The following is an 8,497-nucleotide window of genomic DNA, read 5'->3' as shown; positions in this document are numbered from 1 at the left end:
TCCACACAAAACTCACTTGCCAGTGGACCGGGAGGATCGCTGCCATCCTTTCAGCAAAGAGCTAAACGAATAAGCAGAGATCCGGGCCCATCCATCCTTGCGCAGCAGTTTCTAAATTTTTACCCCGGCTTCATGAATGGCTACCAGCTGGCAGACACAACACTTTCGTAATATTTGCACACAATTTATTTGGGTCGCTGTCTTTTCTTTCCTTTTTTTTTTTTTTTTGAGAGAAACGGAGAGTCTCACTCTCTCACCCAGGCTGGAGCGCAGTGGTGAGATCTCGACTCACTGCAACCTCCGCCTCCTGGATTCATGTGATTCTCCTGCCTCAGCTTCCCAAGTAGCTGGGGCTACAGGCGTGCACCACTACGCCCAGCTAATTTTTTGTATTTTTTGTATTTTTTTTTTTTGGTAGAGACGGGGTTTCACTATATGTTGGCCAGGCTGATCTCGAACTCCTGACCTCAGGTGATTCGCCTGCTTCGGCCTCCCAAAGTACTGGGATTACAGGCGTGAACCACCGTGCCCGACCATTATGTGGGTCGCTTTCTAATTTCTTTCTCCGTTTGTAGCTAGCGTTGCCCGAAGGAGATTTCAGAGATCCCCTGGAGAAGGGGACGGGGGATGTAATTTTCCAGTAATTTCCGGGGGAAATCTGGAACAGTCGGGGGTAAATCTAGTGCCGTTTGCTTAAGTTAAAAGAAAGGCGTGGGGAGCCAGGTGGTGCCCTGGAGGGAGGGCCGCGGAAGACGAGACCAATCTCTGGGACAGGGGAGAGCGGGACTACTGAACGCAGGGGATTCCGCGGAGCCTCCAGCTCCTGAACGTCCACCTTCGGCCCAGCTGGGGGACGCGGTCTCGGGAGGAAAGCCCGGAATCCCGAGCCGGCCAGCCGCGAGCTGCGAGTAACGGAGCGCGTGGGCACGCGCGCAAAGGCAGAAGCGGGCCGGCGTCTGTCCCTTTAAGGGGCCGGTCTCCCGGCGCCGCCGGCCCAGACGCCGGGACGTGCCGGGACTGCCCCGCCCCGAAGCCGCCTGTTTCCTGCCGAGCGGCGCGACGGCACCTGAGCGACTGCGGCGGCGGCGGCGCCTCGGAGCGGGCGGCCCGGGCTGTAGTGCCGGCGCCGCCGCGTCTTCCCGGTCTCCTTCCCCGGCCGCACAGGGTGAGGGAGAGCAGGCCGCACCGGGCTGGGCACCGGCGGCAGGGAGCGCGGGGGGAGGCGGCGCCGGCCGCTGGGTCCTGGGGCAGCGGGAGGGCCGCGCCGGGCGGGGGGGCGCGGCAGCGGGGTCCGGACGCCGCCCGCTGGCTAGGCCTCGGGCATCCGGTCGCCGCCGCCGCCGGGCTCCTGTTGGGGCCGGGACGCAGCAGGGGGCGGGCTCGGAGGGACCTCCTCGTCTTCGCGGGGCCGCCCCGGGTCCGACCCCGGCTCTGTCGCGGCTCCCGGGGCGCGGCCGAGGGATACCCCCCTTCTCCCCAAGGACGACTCTCCCGAAGACGAGGTCGACCCAAGAGGGCCCTGGGGTGACCGAGGCACCTATTTTTAGCCAGGCCTGAGGGCCCCGGGAGGGAAGGCGGATTACCGCCTCCTCGGCCGGTGGACGGAGGCAGCGCGTCTCCCGCGGCGGCCCCGGGCCGGAGCTGGGCCACGCTTACGCCATGCTGGAATTCCAGTCTTCGCCGCTGCCTCCGGCGGCCTGGGCGCTCGCCCCCTTCCCCGGCGCCCCTCCCCCTGCCCTTTGCGAGTCCCTAGGTCAGGGCGGGAGGCGGTTGGGCACGGAAAGCAGCGTTGGGGGGACTTTGGAAAAATCCGTGGACCACCCTCGACACCGGCGAAGTTATCACTTCCTCTCCCCGAGGGGTGTGTCTTCTTAGCGATTCGGCCTGACCCCTTCAGTTTTCCAACAGTGAGACTTTTGGCCTTGGGGATCTCGCCGGAAAACTACACGGGAAGTCTAGAGAAGTCGTCTGGCTCTCAGCCATACGCCTGGTGTGGGATGTGCAGCCCCGCACGCTGGCAGTGAAGGCGCTGGGTGCACTAGAAGTGGGCAGCCCCGGACGCAGGCAGCGGCGTCCCAGCCTGGCCCAGCTGCAGCTTGACTAGGTTAGGTTAAAAGTAAGCTGTTCAGTGTTGGCCCTTCTTTCTTCTGGGAGGAAGGAGGAATCTAAATTCAGAACTGTGTTGTCAAACGAATTCCTTAGCAGCTATTTAAGTTAGTAGTGCTTAAAGAGCTACAGTTGAAGTTAACTGTTAAGTTTGTGTGTGTGTGTGTGTGTGTGTATGTGTGTATGTATGTGTGTGTGTTTTGAGATGACTTTGTGGAAAGCCTTGAGAAATACAGACACCCATAGCCAGCCTAGCCGAAGATAAGCATTTTCAGGTGAACTAAACGTTCTGAATTGTGTAAGAGTTGACTTAAAGTTAGAATTTTTGCTAAATCAGGTTGCATTTGTTTTCCTTAGCTTACTTACCTAGCAGGCTAATGGCAACAGTGTCTCCAGTTGGGTCCAGAGCAATTGCTGGTGAGACTGGGGATAATGTTCCTAGGAATAACACTAAATTACTCTGAGTATTTTGGGTAGACATGCCTTGCAGTAGACTTTCATATTTGACGTGTTGCCAGATAAAAAAGGCTTTTTTTTCCTCCTTTTTCCTTTTGTCTTTATTTTAGGAATCTAACCTGAAATAGCTGGGTCTGTTGATGAGTTCCCCTTCCACCTCGAGTTTCAAATGTCTCTTCTAATTTTTTAGCCTTCAGCAGACATAACAATACCTTATCTAGTGAGCTTAGAGAATAAGGTGTTCTACTTAATTTACTTGAGGCTGATAATGAATTTGAAAATATAACAAGATATATTGAAAAATTTTCTTAATACTTGAAAATTATAAAGAATATCAAGTATTTAACTCTTAATGATTCAGGGTCAGCATTATGAAGAGACATTTACGATTTTGTTTCCAATTTAGATCTTTATATATTTTAATACCAGTAGTCTCTTCTGTTTGATATTGTGTTTTTCCCTAAAAATGCCTCACTTCAGGCTCCCTTCTAGTTTATAGGCTTTAATCTGCTTTTGGTGGGGAGATCGTTTTAATAATTATATTTTTAATATCAGTCAGTATGACTTTTAAGAGCCTAAAAAGTGAAAATCTTTTTGAGGCTTAACTTCTAAAGAACCCATGTTAAGATTGTCACTGTTGTTAAGTTCTTAACTTGAATTTTAAGTTATGGTTAAAAGTTCTTAATCAGTCTGTCATGGTTAAGATGACGCATAGAATACTGAATTGTAATTTTTTTAATAAAAGTTGAATGTGTCTTATACATTTAATATGTGTAAGTTAAGTTCTTAACTTGAATGGCAGATGTATTTTTAATTGTGTGCTTATAATTTTTATAGCAAATGAAGTTTTAACCTAAAAGATCTCCAATGCTGTGTTAAAATATAAAATTGTTGATGAACTTAAATGGTTCTAGGAAGGTTTTGGTTCTCTTGGGAATCTGACCTAATGTGTAACAAGGAAATGAGAAAAATCATGCTTTGCAAGATCATTCATATATTTGAGAATACACCTTATGACCTGCTTGTTCTCTGTACTGTTTTTAGTGACTTTGAAGGTAAATCCAGAGTATACTTAGAGGACAGAAGCAAGTAACTATTTCTCTAGAAGTGACATTGACGATCACTCATGCTCAAAGAGAACTGCATTTCATTGCTTCCTCTTTCAGTTCCTGTGAACATGACTTTGAGTGTCCCAATCAAAAAATGTAATTTATTTTCAAATCATCGGGAAAACATTGGTCTAGATGAGATTATAAACCTTTCCCCCACCTCTGTAAATAGAAAATTAAACAGTAAGGGGAAGAACCTTATGTGCTGTGAACTAAGGAGTTTAATACAACCTTCTGTGTCTGAGGTCTAGAGAAAGAGAAATAATGACAGTTTAAAACTGTGTGCCAAGCTGTTGTGCTTGAATGTGTTTTTGGTCTTTGACAGAGGTAGCAGTGAAAACTAGGCTATTTTTCTTTTTTAAAAAATGGTACAAGCTTTTAATTGGTTTTATGTAAAAAGAAAATAGGCAAATATACTTTTAATTCTAACAATAGTTTTAGTAGATACTCTGATAGGAAATATAATATTCCTAGGAAATGTGTAAGACATAACCTAAAAAAAGTTGTGATTTAGTATTTTACGAGTCATCCTAACTACTACAGGATGATTTAAGAACTGTTCCATAACTTAAATATGGTTTCAGCAAAGTGATTTATACACTAAATTTAATTTGTGCTCTTCTTCCAGGACATTCTGCTTTTTGGGCTGTCTCATTACTAATTGCTTTGTTAGTTCTATCTTACATCTTCTACTTTTAAAGTTGACTTGCTCAGTCCTTGTTTCGCTTTTCTTTTTATATTCCTCTAACAGTCTTATCCAGTGTCATGGTTTTAAATACCTATATGCTGATGGCTCCCATATTTATATTTCCAGCCCAGACTTTCCACATATCCTGTTAGGCCTATCCACTTGGATGTGCAGTGGTCAGCTCCAACTAAACTTCCATATTTTTCCTCAAACATGTTTGATGTTTCCATCAAACATTCAGGTGAAAAAACGTTGGAGTCATCCCTGACTGACTTCTTTCACACTTGGCATTCTGTGCTCTGTCTTATGTTGAAAATATAACCAGAATCCAGTCAGTATTTATTGCCTCCACTGCTCACCAGCCTGGTCCAAGCCATTCTTATCTCTTACCTTGATTTCTGTAATTCACCTCCTAACTGATCTCCCTGCCTCTGCACTCTCTACAGTCTTTCCAACACAACAACCGGATCATATCACTTATCTTCTCAGAATGCTACAGTGACTTTCTCTATGCAGAGTGAAAGCTGAAGTTCTTATGTCCTTAAGGCCATACAGAATCTGGACACTTCCACTCTCCCCATTCCCCCTTACCTCTAAGGTTAGCTACTGTCTTCCCTCTGCTTATTTCCTTCTGGCCCCATTGGCTTTCCTAGGGGCAGCTACATGTCAGACACAGCGCTAAACACTTAGTCTCCATCAATAAACAAAACAGACGAAAAGCTCTGCCCTGATAGAAGTTATGTAATAGTGTGTGTTTGAGGGGAAGAGATAATAAACACAATCAATGAGGAAATTATATACTGTTTACTTCTCCTGGCAAGAAAGTGACAAGTGCCATGGAGGAAACAGAGCTGTGTTTTACACTGGCTGCTGCCCCTCCTTAGATCAGTGTTTTTTCTGAAGATACATGCAATGGCTTGTTGTCTCCGTCCAGTCTTTGCTTTTTAAATGTCACTTTCGTAAAAAGATCTGCCTATTTTATTTAAAACCGCACTCCCCTAACGTCTGATTCTTGTACTTTGCTCTGTTTTCTTTATAGCATTTGTCACCTTCTGTTGTACTGTATAATTTCCTGATTGTGTTTATTGTCTCTTCCCCATAACCCCCAAACAACAGTGTTACATAGCTTCTATGAGGGTAGGCTTTTTGTCTCTTTTGTTTATTGATGATTCTTTAAGAGTTCAGAGCAGTGTCTAGCATGTAGCAGGTCCTCAATAAGGATTTGTTGAACACAGTAATTAAATCCTGGCTGGGTGTGATGAGTCACATCTGTAATGCTAGCACTTTGGGAGCCCAGCAGTTTGGGACCAGCCTGGGCAACATGGCAAAACCCTATCTCTAAAAAAAATATAGAAATAGCCTGGCATGGTGGTGTGTACCTGTGATCCTAGCTTTTTGGGAGGCTGAGGTGGGAGGATTGCTTGAGCCAGGAAGGTAGAGGTTGCAGTGAGCTGAGATCGTGCAGACTGCACTGTAGCCTGGGTGACAGAGTGAGACTTGGTCTTAAAAAAACAAAAAATCTCGCATTCGCTCCTTTGATGGATACCTCATTATTGGATACATGTGGTTTTCAGTTTGCTCTTTTACTCTTTCAGGGATGGTCAGAGAGCGGAAGAAAGTAACATGGAGCCTTTGGGAATGATGTTAGAGTGTGGTGGAGACCATCTTACATACCCCACATAATTAGGACCATTCGTTAGTTAATTCAAAAAGTTGATTAAAGCAAGGACTCAAAATATATGTGCACCTTAAATGTTTTCACTGAAAATACCTGATTTTACTTTTATTTACCTTTTTATTTGTACTGATTTCTTAAAATAAAGGTTATCCGGATTTTCCTTTCATAGACTGTACTCTAAAAGCATTATCTATGATATCTAGTATTGGCTTCTTTAAAGTGGAAGGAAAAGTTAGGAACTGGGAAACTCTCCAAGTACAAAATCTTTATAGGTGATTCCAGTTATTCATCAAGGCCTTCCAAAGGATTTAATGCCGTTTTTATAGAAATAACACCTTTTGATTCTATTTTCATATTTGATAGATATATAGAAATAAGTCAGTAGGAGAGTAACTGCTAGCCAGAAACAGCTTTCTGAAGACACCAGCCTATGTATTTTACAAAGGAGGAGAATGTCAGCTAATCCAGTAAGAGATCCTTTAAGACAGCTTCCACTTTGAATAGGTTTCATAGGGGCTGTAGGGTCATACCAGCCTGTAATTACTAGAGGAGAATGTTATTTACTTGTACTTCTTTATTTTGATTCTGAGTAACATCTACAATTAGTTATCAGAACTTACGTGAATTCAAGTAAGTGTACATTGTCTATCAAGAGACATGATGTTACACTGCATTTTCACTGGAAAATGTGGGACAATTATTATTCTTACACATGAGTCATTGAGTTGTCAAGGAAACAGTCTGGTCTGGTATAATGAGCTGGAAGTCAGTAGTTAGGAGACCTACAGGTCTTAGACCTTATTAATTCTAAGGTTTTTTGCAAGTTCTTTATTGTCCAGTTCTTTAATTACATAATGTTCTGTGAGGTAGTAGAAACAGTGTGGGCTCTAGGGAGTCTGAAGACCTTGGGCTTGAATTTAGTTTTGCTAGTCAGTACTGCTTACTGCATGTGTGATCTTAACATATATTAACCTGCCTAAGGCCCGTTGAGGAACTGTCTTACCTCAGTAGTTGCCTCATAAATGATAGCTAACATTGGAGTACTTATTTGCCGTCAGACTCTAAATGCTTTATGTGCATTATCATATTTAATCCTCTCAACAACCTTATGAGGTAGGTACTACGTGGTGAAAACTAGGGAGACAAATAATTTGTTCAAAGACACAACAAATGTCTTTAGGAGGAGCCTTAATTTTAACTGAGGCATTCTGACTTGGAGCCCATTCTTACCCATTGAGCTGTTTTATAAGAATGCTTTCTGAAAAATAAAATGCTGTCCATGTGCAGCTGTCTACTGTTAGGCGTTACAAAGCTAAATTAAGGTTATAAGGATTCCGCACCCCCCCCCCCCCCCCCCCCCCCGCCACAGGAATTAGAAGATTAATTCTTAAAACTAGTGATTTAAATTTAAAGACTTGAAGTTTTTCAAGTGGAGAAAATAGTAAAAGCTACTTAAACCACGTGCTATAAAATGTTTTAGTTATATAGAAAGCAGTAGATAGAATGTCATCCTTTTAGTTTCCAAGAAATTTTTCTGTTTCATTTCCTACATATGTTCATTATGAGTTACTCTTGTGTGATCTTACAGGCATTCCTTAATGGCTACCTCAAAAAAGCCAACTCTGACCCTACCTAAAAATGCATATCCTCCCTATTCTTTGTCACAGACTTATTTTTCTTCATTGCACCATCAGTCACAACCTGATGTTATAATATGCTTATTTCTTTCTTGGTGTCTGCCTCACCTACAAGAATGTAAGCAGTGTGAGGCAGGGACTGTTTTGTTCATCACTGTGAACTATGTGTTTGACACTTAGGTAGTGCTCAATTTGAATGAATGGATGGTCTGATGCTCGAAAATGATTGGGACTCATTGAGTCTTTTGCTTTACTTGCCATCCTTTATTAGCATGCCTAACTGAGTGGTAGTTGGTATGCCATATAAAGTGAAACTCTAAAAATAAGGGTTTCAGGTTTACTCTTGGGAGAGTGGAATGGAAAACAGTTTGAAACACGAATTTCAGCAAAATGCTTGTGCTTAGTCTCAGTTAATCTTGTTCATCAGTAATGTAAGTGTTCTGAGTGGAATCTCTACATAAATAATGTAGTGAATGCCTGTGTTTAGATCTAATTATCGTTTGAAATAAATTTGGACAAGCTAAACTGTGCGCAGAAAACTCCCTAGTGTTCTGAACGCTGTGTTGCAGAACATTGAAGATATTGCCTGAAATCTGTAATATCCACACAGATTGAATTCACTTACGTGCTGCCAACCTGTACTTGCCTACTTTGTTGGGAAGTCATGTTCATTTGAAATGTTTCTGTAATTACTTTACGTAGTTTTCATAATCTGGATCTCTTCAGGTTGGCTAAATGTCATGATTTCTGTGAAGGGAATTCCTCAAGCTTGTATTTAGTGCTCTTATTTCTGGATACAGTTTCAGGTACTGTGCTGTATAAT

At 43.6% G+C, this 8,497-nt stretch overlaps 1 protein-coding gene across 10 annotated transcripts in view; it reads left to right on the top strand.

Moving 5' to 3' along the window:
• The first annotated feature begins 1,013 nt into the window (after positions 1 to 1,013).
• Positions 1,014 to 8,497, top strand: part of KTN1 (kinectin 1) — a 110,253-nt gene continuing 102,769 nt past the window's right edge. For 6 of the 10 annotated variants that reach the window (XM_033187948.1, XM_033187945.1, XM_033187943.1 and 3 more), the window contains exon 1: positions 1,014 to 1,165. The gene's annotated coding sequence lies outside the window, so the exon portion shown is untranslated. Of the gene's footprint in view, positions 1,168 to 8,497 lie in introns of all 10 variants that reach the window. The other 4 variants (XM_033187947.1, XM_033187946.1, XM_033187941.1 and 1 more) reach the window with 3 other exon arrangements.

Source organism: Trachypithecus francoisi, unplaced genomic scaffold (assembly GCF_009764315.1).
Source record: "Trachypithecus francoisi isolate TF-2019V2 unplaced genomic scaffold, Tfra_2.0 Lachesis_group3, whole genome shotgun sequence".
Classification (NCBI taxonomy): Eukaryota; Metazoa; Chordata; class Mammalia; order Primates; family Cercopithecidae; genus Trachypithecus; species Trachypithecus francoisi.
Note: the sequence above shows the minus strand (reverse complement) of the source record. Positions and strands in the feature narration are given on the sequence as shown.